The sequence below is a fragment of the Lissotriton vulgaris genome, chromosome 10, assembly GCF_964263255.1.
Source record: "Lissotriton vulgaris chromosome 10, aLisVul1.2, whole genome shotgun sequence".
In the NCBI taxonomy this organism is placed as follows: Eukaryota; Metazoa; Chordata; class Amphibia; order Caudata; family Salamandridae; genus Lissotriton; species Lissotriton vulgaris.
In genome coordinates, this window is record NC_141698.1 from 113408742 (window position 1) to 113425311 (window position 16570).

Here is a 16570-nt window from a genome sequence, read left to right on the forward strand (position 1 = left end):
ATATATATATATATATATATAAATATATATATATATATATATATATATATATATATATATGCGTTCGATACTATTTCTCATAACATCCTTATCGAACGCCTGTCTGGGAGTGGAATCGGTGGTACTGCACTGGAATGGATCAAGAGCTTTCTCTCCAACCGCACCCAATCTGTCACCATGGGTGATTTTAGGTCGGAGGAAGTTGACATCACCAAGGGGGTCCCGCAGGGTTCATGCCTAAGCCCGACCCTATTTAATACCTATGTGGCCCCCTTGGCAGATGTAACTAGAGCTTTTGGTTTTCATCCAGTGTCATACGCTGATGACATGCAGCTGCTCTTCCCGTTTAAACATCTTACTCCGGAGATAATACAATCTTTCTCCGATGGGATGAAGGCAGTTGCAAGGTGGATGTCCTCCAATTTCCTCCAATGCAACGTTGGAAAAACGGAGGTGATGCTTTTCGGGGAAGTAAAGGTCCAATGGTCTCTTGACTGGTGGCCTCTTGATCTGGGCCCAGTTCCCGAGCCCAAAACAGTAATCAAGAATCTAGGAGTCAGATTGGAACCGGAATTGACCATGAAACATCATGTCACCACTACTGTAGGAACATGTTTCCACGTAATAGGTCTTCTCCGGAGGATTTTTCCTTTCCTCCCTGACTCATATAGGAAAACCTTAGTCCAGGCTCTTGTTATCAGCCGTCTTGATTACTGTAATGGACTTCTGATAGGAGCTAACGAAGAGGTTCTGGACCGCCTACAGGTGGTACAAAATACAGTAGCTAGGTTGGTGCTTAATGCACCTCCTATGTCCCCTTCGAAACCACTTCTCCACAATCTACACTGGTTGCCTATTCGGCAACGAGTAAAGTTTAAGGCCTGCTGTATTATTCATAAAGGCCTTAATGAATTGGGACCAGAGTATCTGGCCACTAAATTTGTTCCATATGCTCCCACTCATAGCCTCAGGTCTAGTGATCAGCTGCTGCTAAACATTCCTAAAATAACTAAAGCTAGGTTAGGAGGCAGGGCTCTGTCTGTGGTAGGCCCTAGTCTCTGGAACCCTCTCCCGCTTTTCTTAAAACAATGCAGGAATCATCTCAAGTTCAGAAAATGTCTGAAAACCTTTCTGTTCAGCTCATTTTAATATGCATCCTGTTGGATCTGTATAGTCCCCTGATACATTCTCCACTACTGTAGCCTAATACCTGTTTTATACCTGGTGTCACCAGCGCGGAGATACTCCTCCGGGAGTTTATTCATAGCGCTCTATAAACCTATAAATAAATTTAAAAAAAAAATATATATATATATATGTGTATATATATATATATATAATTGACATGAACAACTGTGAGATCCTGAGAACACAATAATGTGACATCCAGCTAATATACTACAGGCTTTGTTTAGGCTCGTTGCTGCTATATATGTAAACTGAATTTTAATACATATTTTTTACGCATGACTAGTTTTTATTAGGATTTTAGCCTTACTTTTATTGGATTTTAACTGGTTTTACTAGTTTTCTGGTTTTACTGGTTTTTATTCTGTTCTGTGAGGTATTGGGATCTGGTAATTATTGGTCAGGTGTGGATAATAGTATTTATTACCACTGTTCAATTTGTAGAAATGAGATGTACTGTATTTAAGGTGACTATAGATCTTGGTCACACAATGGATGAACCCAGCGTTTTTTACACTTTTTTTGCACATTCCTATATAACTATGTATTTGCACTGATTTAGGCCAATTGCCTTAATGCATTCTGGTGTGATGATAACATATTCTGCATTAGCACTCAGATTTAGAGCGTGTAACCTACCAACCTACCAATCTATTTATTTATTTATTTGTAATAAGTGAGTCATCTAGGCATAAATAGTTGACTTATTATTTACTTTTATCACAAATGTGGATGTTATGCACTTTTTCTAATCTTTATGGCACATAAATTTGCACTATGCACTTTATTTTATCAACAGACACAAAGAAGTATGAATATTATGATGTTCGGGTAAACTTGATACTACCATAATAATGGGCACTTGCCCTATATTGCTAATATGTATTAATCTCATATTTATTCATATGTGGTAGATAAAACATGTATTTGTCATTTTATAGAAAAATGATTACCATTTGGAAAAGTTTACATAATAGACAATGAATGTTATTCAATGTCTAGCCTTTTTTAACATCATGAAGTATAAGTCTGTTGTCTAGCTCCCGAAAGATATGGGAGGAGTCCATTTAAGCTGCAACTGTATAAAAATGACGATTGGGTCTTGAATTGTCATGTGATCAAGACTGGGGAAACCCGGTCGAAACGCGTCATGTTGCTGAAGGAAAAATAAAGCATGATAAAAATCTAACTGCAAGGTGGTCCCTACCTGCTTTTTCATTTTAAAAGGACGTTTGGTGTCAGGACGGGTGCCCCTATGCATTTCGGAGTTACCTCACTCCTTGTTCACGGGTAGAGTTTACAAGTGACATCAAAGTATTTAAAGGTACAGTGTTCACTTCAGTTTGCACTAATAGACGTAGTGAAAATACTATGCAATGTGGTATGTGGCATTCGTGATTTCATTAAATTTTTCAATCGCGATTCCATTTTAGAGAAATAAATGCATGATAAACAAAATAGTGATGTTTAAAAAATGAATATACCCCTGTGGGGTAACAATGTATGCAAATTATTGCGAACTTGCTTCAATCGCATATCGTGCAACTTCAGTACAGTCAACGATCATTTTGATTGCATTAATATAGAAGTATTGCATTTTTCCCAAGTGGGTATCTTACTAAATCAAGCAAATCATAATGCATTTCACCCTAGTGGGTTTACGTTGTATTGCAGCTGAAAAGTCCTCGTAACATAATCCTGCAACTAATTAAATCAAGCTCAAATGAGCTAAGTTTTCAGTTTTCCCATCAGGAATCATATTGCGACTTTAATCACACATCTTCCTCCCTGCAACAAAGCCAAACAAATTTCATATTACCAAACGTAGTACTGTGCATCAAAGTAAAAGAAAAAACTTGTTAAAAACTCATATTAAAAAACCAACAACGGATGGGTACAAATCAGGACTAATTAAATTATCTTAAGTGTATCGACATCTCCTCATCAAGGTTCAAACCAAAGGGACTCATTGTGTAGTATTTGATAATCATTTTCGATTCCAACTTTCTCAATTCAACCACCCCTTTCTCTTTGTGGGATGGAATCCAACACAAACTACTTGAGAAGGTTTGATTCTGATTGTGTTTAATGCTAAAGTGGTGAGCCACAGGGTACTGTTTATCGGTTTTGGCAATGGCTCGTAGATGTTCCAGGATTCATAATTTTACCCTATTAATGGTGCTCCCAATATAAAATTAATTACTGGGGCATTTCAATGCATACACTGCACAATCAGTATCACAGGTAAAGTGTTTGAGGATCTTAAATACTGGTTTCTCACTGCAAAGTTTTACTGATTTACAATTGTGACTATTTCTGCAAGCCTTGCGCTTTGTGCAAGTAAAAAATCCTTGTCAGGGACTATCTCTTCGAGTGGACAAACCGTTGAGAAAGTGATAGATGAGAAGCGCAAGCTTTGGGACACTTTATGGAAAGTGTTGAAAAAGGAGCAATGAAAGGGATGGGAAGCGATGGCTCTACAACAATATGTTGACGTCGGGAGAATACCGCGTGGTCTTCAGATTTATATAATTCCTACATTCCAAAACCCGGATCTAGAAATGATCAATGAGTGGATGAGCAACAATCAAGAATGTTCAATGAATATGCACAGAATCTTGATTAAGTATGCAGAAAAGGAGTGTTATAAATTGAATGAAGAAATTGAGGTAATTGTAAATAAATTAAAAGAGTTATACCGTGCTGATGAATTCGAACAAGAAATGACTAAAATGAACAAAAGATTAGAAAAAATTGAAGAAGAAATAAAAAACAAGAAATTGGTCAAATTTGAAAGAGACAAAATGGATTATAATAAGGGACAAATCCTCACATTCAGTTAGAAATTTGATCATTTAAGAAAGTATAATGTGGAAAGAACCGATCAGGAAAAGGCTTCTACCTCTAATGTTACCACAGTTGAAGATCAGGATGAGGAATTCAATATAGTGGATGAAAATGAGCACAAAATCCCCCAACAAGGATATGGTAAAAGATCGATTTTTAAAAGAAATTTCGCTCATGGCAAAAGGAAGGGTACAGAACATCCAGGCCAGCAGCGACAGCCCGAGAAGAGGTCGAGGGCGCGGAGGGAGAGGAGGAAGAGTGAAAAATATCGCCACTAACAGTGCACAAGAAACCCCAGTGGGAATGTTAATAAGGGGAAGATAAGCCAAGAAATGATGAACTAGAAAACAGTGGTAAATCTTTCTAATTACTATTTTTCTAAAACTGAAAATGGAGGTTTTATCTAAAGGATTATCTTTCTGTCGATCAGCATGTTTTAATTATACGGAAACAAGAATTTTTTACTAGAAAACTTAAATTAAAAAAATGGTTTGCATCAACTAAAGTGACAAGTATACAGAATGTGTCTGACAATCCAACAGCTTTAACAGTACATGATGTCTACACATTACATGTGGTTCAAGAATTGGGAAATCCTGCATCATTTATTGATGATCCATTCCTGAATCTGTTAAATACAGACATTGACATTTGGATGAGTAGTGGCAGTCGCGCTGGTTGCACGAATCCTGCCAAGAAAATAAAAATAAAATGAAGCGCGGGCTCTCGTGCTTCGTTATTGTTAAGCTCCTGGGTGGGCCAGGTCCCGGGGGCAATCCCACATTATATAGCGGGGGCCGTGGTGGCCCCACAGCCCTGGGGACTGCCACCTCCCCGGGGCTTCATTGATGATTTTCGGGGGGCACACAGCCCACCACCCCCCACAGCCCCGGGGACCACCACCTCCCCGGGGCTCTCATTTTTTAAAATAAAAATGTGGGTGGCTTTGAAATGCTGGGAGGAGGAATGCGCGGCCCCCCCTCCTGGAGCCCTTGATGGCCTTGGGGACCGCCACCCCCCAGGGCCAGCTCCTGCAATGTCTGCTTCGGGTTTTGGAAGCGAGAGCAGGAAACCTGCTCCCGCTTCTAAAAACCGAAGCAGAATTGCTTGTGCACAAGGGGAGATTCCAGCTAATGCAGGAGGCGGGGAGACTGTGGGACAATGGGGTCTTTGGGGCTCCCCCACAGTCCCCAATGGAAAGGGATGGCCCCGGGGGATGGGGTCCCCGGGCCAGAAGTGGCCCGGGAGGAGGGCCACGAGGCCCCCTACCCGCTACTTTTTTTTTTTAATGGCCGTGCCCCAGGGGATGGGGTCCCCGGGGCCAATAGTGGCCTGATGAGGGAGGCCATGCGGCCTCCCTCTATTATTAAAAATGAAGGGTTTCCAAGCCCCGGTGGAAGAGGTCCCCATAGTCTGAAGTGGCCTAGGGAAGAGGGGCCACGCGGGCCGCTCCTGTAATAAAATGAAAAAAATGGAACGCCAGGCCCGGGGGATGGGGTCCCGGTGCCAAACAATAGAATAAAAGAAGGGGGACCACACAGCCCCTATTCTAGCAAAAATACATTTTAAAAAGCCGGCATCTCACTGGAGGCCCCCTCCTCCCTGCACCACTCTGCAAACGTGCCTCGTGGCGCGTTGTAATTTGGGGGATTATGTCCCCTTGCAAACGTGAATACTGAGGGTGTCCCTGGGGGCCAACTAGCCCACCAGGTACCTCCAGTACGCTCCACACAGCTGGATTGCAGAGAGATGGTACGAGGCCACGCCCCTTTTTACACCACTCTGAAAATGCGATTCGTGGCACATTGCTGGTGGGGCGATAAGGTCCACTTGTGTCCTGAGGACCTCAAGACACAAGTAGACTTCATCCCCCGAGCAGCAGTGTGCCAATAGCGGCGTTTGCAGAGTGGTGTAAAGAGGGAGTGTGGCCTCGGACCACCTCTCTGCAAACCAGCTATGTGGCGGTTACTGGAAGTACCTGGTGGGCTAGTGCCCCCAGGGACCCTCAGTATTCACGTTTGCAGAGTGGTGAGGAAAGGGGGCTTGGCCATTGCACACCTCTCAGCAATCCCTTTGAATGGGGCTTACTGGAGGTGAGAGGTAGACTAATTGGCACCTAAAGGACCCCCAGCAGCAAAGGGAACTTCAATCCCCATCCAAGAGCGTGACAGGAAGGGTGTTTGCTGAGTGGTGGGCAAAGGGGGCGTGGCCTGCTTTGAGAATTTAGCAATCCTGCTAGTGGGACTTACTGGAGGTAATAAGAGGGGTATTTGGCCACCAAGGTTGTCCTTGGGAGTCAACTACCGCTCTCGTTACCTCCAGTAAGTCCCACACAGTGGGATTGCTAAGACATCTTCGGAGGACATGCCCCCGTTCTCCACCACTCTGCAAACGAGCCTCCTGGCAGACTACAGGATGGGGATGAAGTTCAATTTACTCCTGAGGGTCTTTGGGTACCAATTAGCCCTTCTAGTACCTCCTCTAAGTCCTATGCAGTGGAATTCCTGAGCACTGATCGGAGGCCCAGCACCCTTTCTCCACCACTCTGCAAACGTGACTACTACTTAAAGAAGCATCTTGCTGCACCTCTGACTTAGAGGTAGTTTTAATCCCTCTGCCCTATCATGTACTAGGGCCTTACAATGGAGGTCATGCCAATCACAGGGGTACTCCAATGCATAGTTTTCCCTAGTATATTTAGGTGTTCTCACTGTATTCTATGTGTCTTTTAGCATTGCACTGGCTCTAGGCCTGGTTAGTCAGAGTCAGTTACCACCAGTACCCATCAGCAAAAAGTTGGGGGCACAGGATGACTTTGTAACAAGGCCTCTTTCTGCTCCTCTGTTGGTTCTTTGTGCACATCTTTTACTTCTTTCAGCACCTTTCTTTGTCTTTATGGACTTCTGTTGCCTCTTTCTGCATTTCTCTTGCTACTTTCTGCACATTTCTTCCTCTTCCTGCACATGTCCTAGCTCTTTAGGCATAGTTATAAATTAGCATTTAAAAAACCTTTGAAATTCACTGAACAAAAGCACAGGTTCCAGGAACGTTATAATTAGAAATTAGTATTTAAAAAACCTTTGCAATTAACTGGAAAAAACATAGGTTTCAGGGACGGTATAGTTAGAAATAAACATTTTAAAAAACCTTAGAAATTCACTGAAAAAAACACAGGGTTCAGGGATGTTGTAGTTAGTTAGACATTTCACTTCCACAAAACTAGAGAAATTCATCCGTTATAGTTAGTGGAGCTAACTATAACTCGCGCCCCCGCAATGCACTGCTGATGACGTCACACATTACATCATTCATGACATGGACAGTGACATCACTGATAACATCATCCAGTGACTGTGTGTTTCTGTAAAGTTTAAATATGTTATATATATATATATATTTATATATATATATATTCACTAAAAAACATAGGTTTCAGGGATGTTATAGTTAGTTGGACATTTGACTCATATAAAACCAGAGAAATTTGCCTGATATAGTAAGTTGAGCTACCTATAACTCACACGCCCGCAATGCACTGCTGATGTCACATATTACATCACTCATGACATGGTCAGTGACATCACTCATGACAGCTCAAATGACATCACTCATGACATCATCCACGTGACAATCTGATGCACATACTGATGTTATAATATAAACTTTGTTACACCCATTCCAAAATGCAGACTACTATTTTTGAAACCATACAAACAAGAATACCATATACTACATACCACTCACTAGCTCCTAGGTCTACACACACATCCGGTCACTTATATATGTAGTTACTCATCAATACAGGACTATAATATGCATTCATACATCTATACATGCAGTCACAATGTGCCACTCATCCATAGTTACTCACATACCTAGTCAGTAATGCAAAGAATCAATCGCATACCCATGTACCCATGTATACAGTTATACACACCAACTTCGTTATTTTTAGCCATACCACATCACTTATTTATACAGATACTACACATATTTACTGTCTTATACAATCACTGATGAAGCAGTCACTCATTTATACACCCACTCTTCAAAGAACTTAGTCTCACGTATACTCATATATATACTCCAACACTCACATATAGTGCCATAAAACATATGTAGTTAGTCCCAGATATACCTTTGAGACATTTATTCACTCACCAACACACCCATACAGTTCAGTTCAGAAAACTTTATTTCGGCAGAAACGGCCTTAAAAGCACAGATTCATAAAACATACATTAAAATATGCAGAGAGAAAGCATGGTTATAACAACATTTCATGGGAACAAAAACAGAAAATTAAGAGCTAGAGGTTGACCACCCTGCTGCATCTAAACATGATGAAGTATCTTATATTTTTCCAGAAGGTGATTGCACAATAAATTTCATAAAGTGCTTGGTGCGTAGTGCAATAAATAAATAAATACATATTCTAGGTTAAAAAGTTCTTGAGAAAAAAGAGAATAGAACCCTTCCATGCGCTAGTAACACAACCTTTAGTCACGGCAGATTATACAGATTATGAAGTAACATTGTTCCCGAGGGGCCCATCTGCCTCCCTGACAAGTTTCAAGAGAGCCCTTCTAGTGTTCCACATAGAGAACAAAAATCCTGCTACAGAGAAGACAATCGGAATACTTAAATCTAACTTCAATATCCGAAAGGCATCCATATAATATCTACTACCTATATTCCTACAGATCTGGACTAGCCACCTTTTCCTGGCTTTTTGGTAGCCAGTACAAGCAAAGAAAACGTGTAACACTGTTTCTACAGGAAAATCACATGCGGGGCAGTGGGTCATGGTCTGGTTTTTCCATTTAGCTGTGAAACATTTAAGCGGTAAGACCCCATACCTAAATTGTAGAAAGAGCTTTCTTGCCTCCACTGGAGTAATTAAATCTAAAACAGCCTCATAACAGAATTTTATTTCTAAGAAGGCTGAAGTGAGCTTGCCAGTAATGGGGCTGGAGCTGAGTTGTGCCATTCTAGAGTCCTCATATCTAGTCTTCAGCTCTTTCCTCGACAATTCGAAACAGGCTCTGGCAGGTTCGGACCACCATTCACCCAACCCCATATTTGTTAAGGGGAGTTTGATGTAAGCAAACCAGGGAATTTTTGCGGTGCCCGGTAACAACATAACTTCCCTTAATTCCTATCTGTGCACTGTAAGTTCTGGGGTGGTCCACAAGCGCCGCCAGAACATTAGCGGTTTCAGACCTAATAAATCTGTGATTGCCACCACTCCTACATCCAAGCGCAGTGGGACCAATGGGGTGCTTATGGGTAACCTCAATAGTTGTCTAAGGTATTGATTTTCCACCTTTACCAAGGACTCAAATTTTGAGTGGCCCCATAACTTGGCACCATATATTGCTGCACCTCGTGCTTGTATCTTGTATATTTCTAGTGCCGGGCAAACCGGTCTCTTATTAGACCTACTGTAAACCTTCATGATTCTCCCTGTAGATTGAGCTAGTTTTAGTGTTGAATTTTTAATGTGGGCCCCCCAATCCATATCATCAGTTAAGGTAATGCCTAAGTATATAAATGATGCGACTCTCTCCAAAGGTTTGCCGTTTAAAGCGGGGTTTGCGCGTTTACTTCTAGGACTATTAAACGCCATAAATTTTGTTTTCTGAAGGTTTATTTCTAGACCGCTATCCTTACAGAAAAGTTCAAATCTGTCTAAAACCCTTTGGATCCCCATTGGGGATTTTGAAATCAACAGTGTAGTCGGGAAACATCAATGCTGATATACGGCGGGAGGCTAATTTAGGGGCATCTAGGTCTTTTGCTGTTTATAAGTCATTATTCAGCCCGTTAATATAGAGGCTAAAGAGCGTAGGAGCCAGGACACCGCCCTGGCGTACGCCGCGTTTGACTGGTATGGGGGCGGTGAGTTTTCCTCCTCTGCCATGTCTTATTTGGGCAAAATTGTCTTGGTGGAGACGCCTAAAAAGTTGGAATAGATATGGCGGGACACCCATTGATTCAAGGACTAACCAAAGTTTTCCCACGGCACCAGATCGAATGCAACCTTAAGTCGACAAATATTAGGTATAGGCTGCCCCCCTCTAGACTAACGGTTTTCCAATATAGTAGCTGTAGTCTTAGGACTTGATCAAGGGTCGACAGCCTTTCCCTAAATCCAGCCTGGAAACAAGATAATACCTCGTTTTCCCCCATTCAGGATTGTAGCCTGTCTAACAGTACTCTTGCAAAAAAATGTTGGGGTATGTCTATAAGACTGATTGGCCTGTAGTTGGTTGGAAGGAGTGGGGAACCTTTTTTGAAGATGGGAATTATCTCAGCTCCCAACCAGCTAGAGGGTATCTTCATACCACCCAATATGGCATTGAAGAGGACACAAAGGTACGGAGTCCATATAGATGCCTCACTTCTATACAAGTCCCCTGGGATCTGGCCCAAGCCTGGAGCTTTACCGGGTGCTATTTTTGCCAGCGCGAACTCGATTTCCTTTGAACTTATACTTATGGATGTGTCATTTACTTGGAAGGATATGGATGTCCCAGTACTTTCGGGAGAGACTACTCCCACTTGGCAACTAGCAGATGGGTCTTGCTCAGGACTATTTTCTTCCACATAGAGGGATTCAAAATGATCCCTCCATACCTCTTCAGCCAGGTTCGGTTCAACTGCCTCTTTCGGGGCAGATGAGCCTGTGTTTACAATGCCCCAGAACGCCCTCATATCTCTCTGCCCGAGAGCTGTTTTCAGCGAATCCCAGGTTTCCATTTCCCATCTTTGTTTAGCTTCTCTAAGTGCTAATTTATATGCCTTCCTTGAGTTTTGCATTAGCTCGCGGTTATTGGCTTTAATTGAGGATATGAGTGTTCTTTTGGTCTTACGGCATGAACTATTGAACCATGGGTGAAATGATGGCTTAAAGGGTCTCATAGTTTTGTTTGGGAAAAAAAAAGTCAGAGCGACTTCTCTTAGCTTCGCGTAGTTGCTCTCTACCGCTTCCAGGGTGGTAGCATCTCTAAGGTGCATGTTCATATCAGACATCTCTTCAAGCACAGGAATGAGCGCATGATAGAGACTTCTCATCCTATCCTGTGATTGAAGGAAGTCAGTCCACCGAACTTTCCTCCTGCAGTTGGTGATAGTCAGCCTTGAATTGAGTGGGGTTGTGGGAGACACATTGGTCGGGTTCAGAGATTTTAGTTCTAATGAAAGCGGATGGTCACTATCTGTTCGAGTTATTAGTTTAAAATCAATCATCATATTTCAAAAGTTACAGTCAATTAGAATATAATTAGTAAAAAAAAAACTTTCTTTGCTATAAAATGTGTAACCGTCTGATGTATCGGAAACTGACCGTCCATTACACTCTCTTAGGGAATATTTTGAGGCCAAACAGTTCAGCTGCATCACCAGGGGGGTCAATGTTTTGACTTTGGGACATCTAGTCTCAGGTATTTCCAATGATTTGTCCTCATCATATGAAGCTACTGAATACAAACCCTCAAGTGGTTCAAAATGGCAGTTTAGATTCCCGCCGATTAGCACCACGTGATTTGGTTCAATAGAGCATAAAAATGGAGACAAGTCTTCTATCGTACTAGATTCTTTCCCTCTGGAAGTAGGTCTGGAGTATAGATTTATTAAGACAACTGGTGGCTTGTTAGGGAACCGCAGTTGGACACACAGAATATCTAAGGAACCTGTATCAACTTGTAGGCCCGGCATCCAAGATGCACCCCTATCCATGTAATAAGGCCCCCTGATGGTCTCCCCAGACCCCCAGTTATTGCAGGAATACTAAAAGATGCGTAACCTGGGTTTATTATCTCCCCTCTTGCCCAGGTTTCTTGAAACATACAGCCCTCAAATTGATTAATAAAAGATACCCAATCTGGGTCGTTCAGTTTATTACATATACCCGCTATGTTCCATGACAAAACCTGGGTAATCTGGCTACTGCAAGTGGTGTTCTTTGAGGAGAGGAGGTTAGTCAATACTTGTAGTTGTCCACTATCATCGTTCCCCATGGGCCCTATAGATGTTAAACAGTTGGGATTTACATGTTGGACATAGATTGTGTATTACTACTACCACTAGAGCCGTACATACATCCAGTAGTTACACCCTCCTCTCTACAGAGATCTGCCTCTTTGCCCTCAATCTTCAGTTTTAAAAAGAGTTCACATGCACCCTCTTCATTACATGAGGCTGGTTCTTTTAGTCAGTCAACTCCTTCTAAGGGGCTGAATCTATTTGCGATAGGGATATTAAAATCAAATTGGTTAAGCCAATGTGGACTTTGGTTAGATGGTTTGTAGTTGTTAGGACTGTTAGTGAGCCGTCGCCATCCCATCTCTTGCAATTGGTCATACAGTTGCGGCCTATTTGGTGGATAAAAGTAACCCAGAGGAAGTAATTGAATTCCGCCCCTGGTTCTCCTGAGCTCTGGGCTAAGGACTCTCTGGGTTATATACGAGTTTCTAAAATTAACTATTATACAATAACCTTGTATACTCTTGTTACGTCCTCCTATCCATCCCACCCTTCTTGTTGTGAGGATCTCTGCTAAATCTTCGTAACCGAAGTTGGTGTTATTCACAAGCCAATGTACAGTTTTGTTCTTCAGTTCTTGGTGAGATTCCATTAACCCCTTAGGTGCTGTGCACGTTCACCGGCCGACGGCACCACTACCTCCGTAGTGCTGTCGTCGGCAGTTGAATTTTCGAACTGCACCTGCGCAATGGAACGTCCAGCACTGGAGCTGGACGTTCCATAGCAGCTATGAGGTTAAACCTTTTCTTAGGCCAGGAACCCAAACTAAGATTTCTACATAAGGGGTTGCTGCAGGGGGTAAATTTACAGCAGGAGGGACATAAGTCCTTTCTTTACATTCCAGTAATAAGCAGGGTGCTTGTGCCTCAGCGTTGGGATTTTTCTGTGTAGCCTCCTAGTTTTTTGGCTGAGGAGAGCTAATGTTGCTGCCAGGGCGGGCTCAGCAAGAGGTCTAATTCCGGCCTGCTCCCTTACTAATTGGATGCTGCTGGAAGTTCCTGCCGATGGATTCTTTTTAGATTTTGAATGGGAAGTTGCCACAGGATTAGCCCTTTCGTCCTGCTGGCATGGGATGTTATTGGAACAATTATTATCCCTAGTTAGCTCCCTGGATTTTACCCATTGTTTCATGTTAGGTGTTAACCCATCTAATTTCTCAGTTAGGAAACCAATCTCTTCTCTAACAATAATTCTCATTTGAGCATGAAGGTTGGACAGTAGGGTTGTAACCCACCCAGGCTGTTTGATTGTGGGGCCTGTAGGGTCCTCTATACAAATAGGTTCACTAACACCTCTGGGTTGAATAGTCTGGGGTTGTCTTTTTCGAACTAACTGGCTGTTTGGTTGTCGGCTTGGGTTTGGCTTTTACATTTCTGACCGGCTGTTTTTTGGACCTAGCTTTGGGTGACTCTAGGGGTACCCCTTCTACCGATGCAGGTGAGACGTGAGAGTACTCCGAGGCTCCGGTCCTGGACTCAGGAATGGGAGTAGTGGCTGGTATTGAAATTTCCAGATTAGGGGTAATAGATAAACGTCTCTTGGTCCGCTCTATTTCTGTTGCCACTGCCCCCAATGCTTTCTCCAGCATCCTATCTATTGAGGTGGGTTTAGAGTTGCTTTTAGGCGGGACTGCTACTTGTTTGTTGCCCACACATGCGTGTTTCCCCATTATCTCTATACAATTGGAGAATATGTATAGGCCTTTTTTGAGTTAACCTTCCTCCTTTGACCTTCTCCTTGAGATGAAACACCCACAAAAATGTCAAGACTCCGCCAGAGTCGGCTCAAATATTAAACAACAGTACCTTGTGTCCAGAGTTTGTGAGGGAGCAGTTAGTTCCGGCCTCTGACGAACGCGTATGGGCCCGCCCTTGGCCCGCGCGCGTCCCGCGCTGCTTGAGGGCCGGGCCGGCTATGAAGGCCTCCGGTGCCCTCTGATGACACGGTGTTCAGGCGCCTCACGCAGCCCCCTGAGAGATGTAGGCATGGGGGCTGCGGGCGTGTAGCAGGCAATGGCCGTTTCCCTCACGGCGGAAGAAAGAAAGATTCTGCAGGGTACAGGTAGGAGCTGGCCGTTCCCCTCACGGCTTTACAAAGCAAAATATCCAGTGACAGCGCGTTCCGCGCTGCATGAGGGTTGGCCCAGCTATGAAGGCCTCCGGCGCCCTCTGATGATACGGTGTTTAGGCGCCTCACGCAGCCCCCTGGGAGATGTAGACACTGGGCTGCGGGCGTGTAGCAGGCAATGGCTGTTTCCCTCACGGTGGAAGAAAGAAAGATTCTGCAGGCTGCTGGGAGGGTACAGGTAGGAGCTGGCCGTACCCCTCACGGCTTTACAAAGCAAAATCTCCAGTGACACTGCGACATACACTAACTCACCCATTCAGCTCTTCCCAGATGCACTTTTTAATCCATACAACCACTGAATCACCCACTCACACATCTGCACAGACTCATATACCCCCACCCCCAACCCACACAGACACTCAGGGACCCATACAGATACTCAGACAACAAATCAATAACCTATATAGACACTCATTATGCTATTCAGCAACCCGTGAAGTTGCTTACACACCAATGGAGAGACTAATGCAGCCTATCCCACAGTTTAGTCACTAACCCATGCATTTAGTAAGACATGTTCAATTACTCACTTATACAGTGTCATGAACCCTAAAAAATAATTCCTTTAGGCACTTGTAAATGCATTTATTCTTCAATACACCTTGGCATATATATATAAAACATATTTAAATTTTATAGAAACACATTCACTGGATGAGGTCATGAGTGATGTCATTTGAGAATTCATCAGTGATGTCACTGACCATGTCATGAGCAATGTAATATGTGACATCATGTGCAGTGCATTGCGGGTGCGCGAGTTATAGTTAGATCAACTAACTATAGCAGGCGAATTTCTCTGGTTTTATGAGTCAAATGTCCAACTAACTATAACGTCCCTGAAACCTGTTTTTTTGTGAATTTCAAAGGTTTTTTAAAATGCTAATTCCTCACTATAACGTCTGTAAAACCTCTGTTTTTTTTCAGTAAATATATATATATAATCTAATATCCCTCTGTGGCCCTTATTCTTTACTGTCCTTCCAGTTTTCTTTCTCAATATTGAGTCAGGATTAAAAGGCAGCCAGAGTCTCAAAGGACTGACAGTGCCCTGGTTTTGGAGTCATTCTGGGTGTGTATTTGTCTGGGGTACCAATATGACCTGAGCGATCTAGCATCCTTTTCCAATAGGACAGTTGCTTGTAAGAAGGCTGCATCAATTTCGTTTTTATGCAGCCACTTCAGTATTGCTCACCTCTTTACGGGGGAGTTTAAACTCTACATGTAAAGAAACCAGGAAGAAACTAGCCATTGCAGGATTTTACAGAGTGTCCACTGGGGGACATGAGTGTATTGGACCTGACTCCATATCAAACTTCAATCGAAGAGGGGCTCCACGGAGCATCTCGGAGTCGCCCATCACCTCCCTTAGTATAGAAGTCTTTGCACCAAGCAACCACTGTAAAGTTTGAGCCGGGTTTGTATCGCAAAATTTGCAAATATCTTAAACAAGTGTACAACCATAAACACAAAGTAGGGTAACAGCCAGACCCTACCGGAAGACCAAACCCCTCTACCAGTAAATGAACAAGGGCACACACAGCTAACTAGAGCAAATAATTTCTATATGTGACAGCCTAAAGTAAACGTCTCTTTGACACCAGGAGCGTATCAACTAGTAGTCATAATTAGACTCTAGATATAAATCTTGTGGAGTCCTTTTCCCGGTCACGCCCTCCGGGGCCCAACTTTCAATTTCTAATTCCGCAGCCAGCACGGCTATCTCCATCAGCACTTGGCAGCAAGATGCATTGGAGGGTGAGCCTCTTATGGGGAAATCAGCAGAATCTCAAGAAGTGTTGTCAGGATGCCAACACTTAGGGATCATAATTTGGGGGTATGAGAGGATACGTCTGATAGCCTCAGGCGTTTACTCCACATTCAGGCCCCCAGTTGGCTGCTTCTTCTCAGTTCCCTTGGTTGATTTAATCAGCGGATGCCACAGATGTGCTTCATCAATTCTCATGTGTCTCTGCCCATCACAAGATCTTTCTTTCTTCTGAGCCTGATTATGTTACCTATAGTAAATCTGCGCCTCAGACTAGCAGGTATTTATTTATTTATTTGCGGGTTTATATCGCACTCGAATCGACTCCCGGAGGAGTATCTCTGCGCCCTAGGAACACCACAAGCACAGTCAGGGGGGAACTTAAAATAATTAATTTTGAAACAGAAAAGTTTTAAGCCGCTTCCTAAACAACAGATGTTCTGGACATTGTCTGAGAGCTAATGGGAGCTTGTTCCATAATGAGGTCCCAACAACAGATAGAGTTTTGCCTCCATGTCTGGGCTTCTTTGCAAGGGGCACACACAGTAGAAACTGGTTGCTGGACCTAAGGGAGCGAACAGGAGAGTAAGGTGT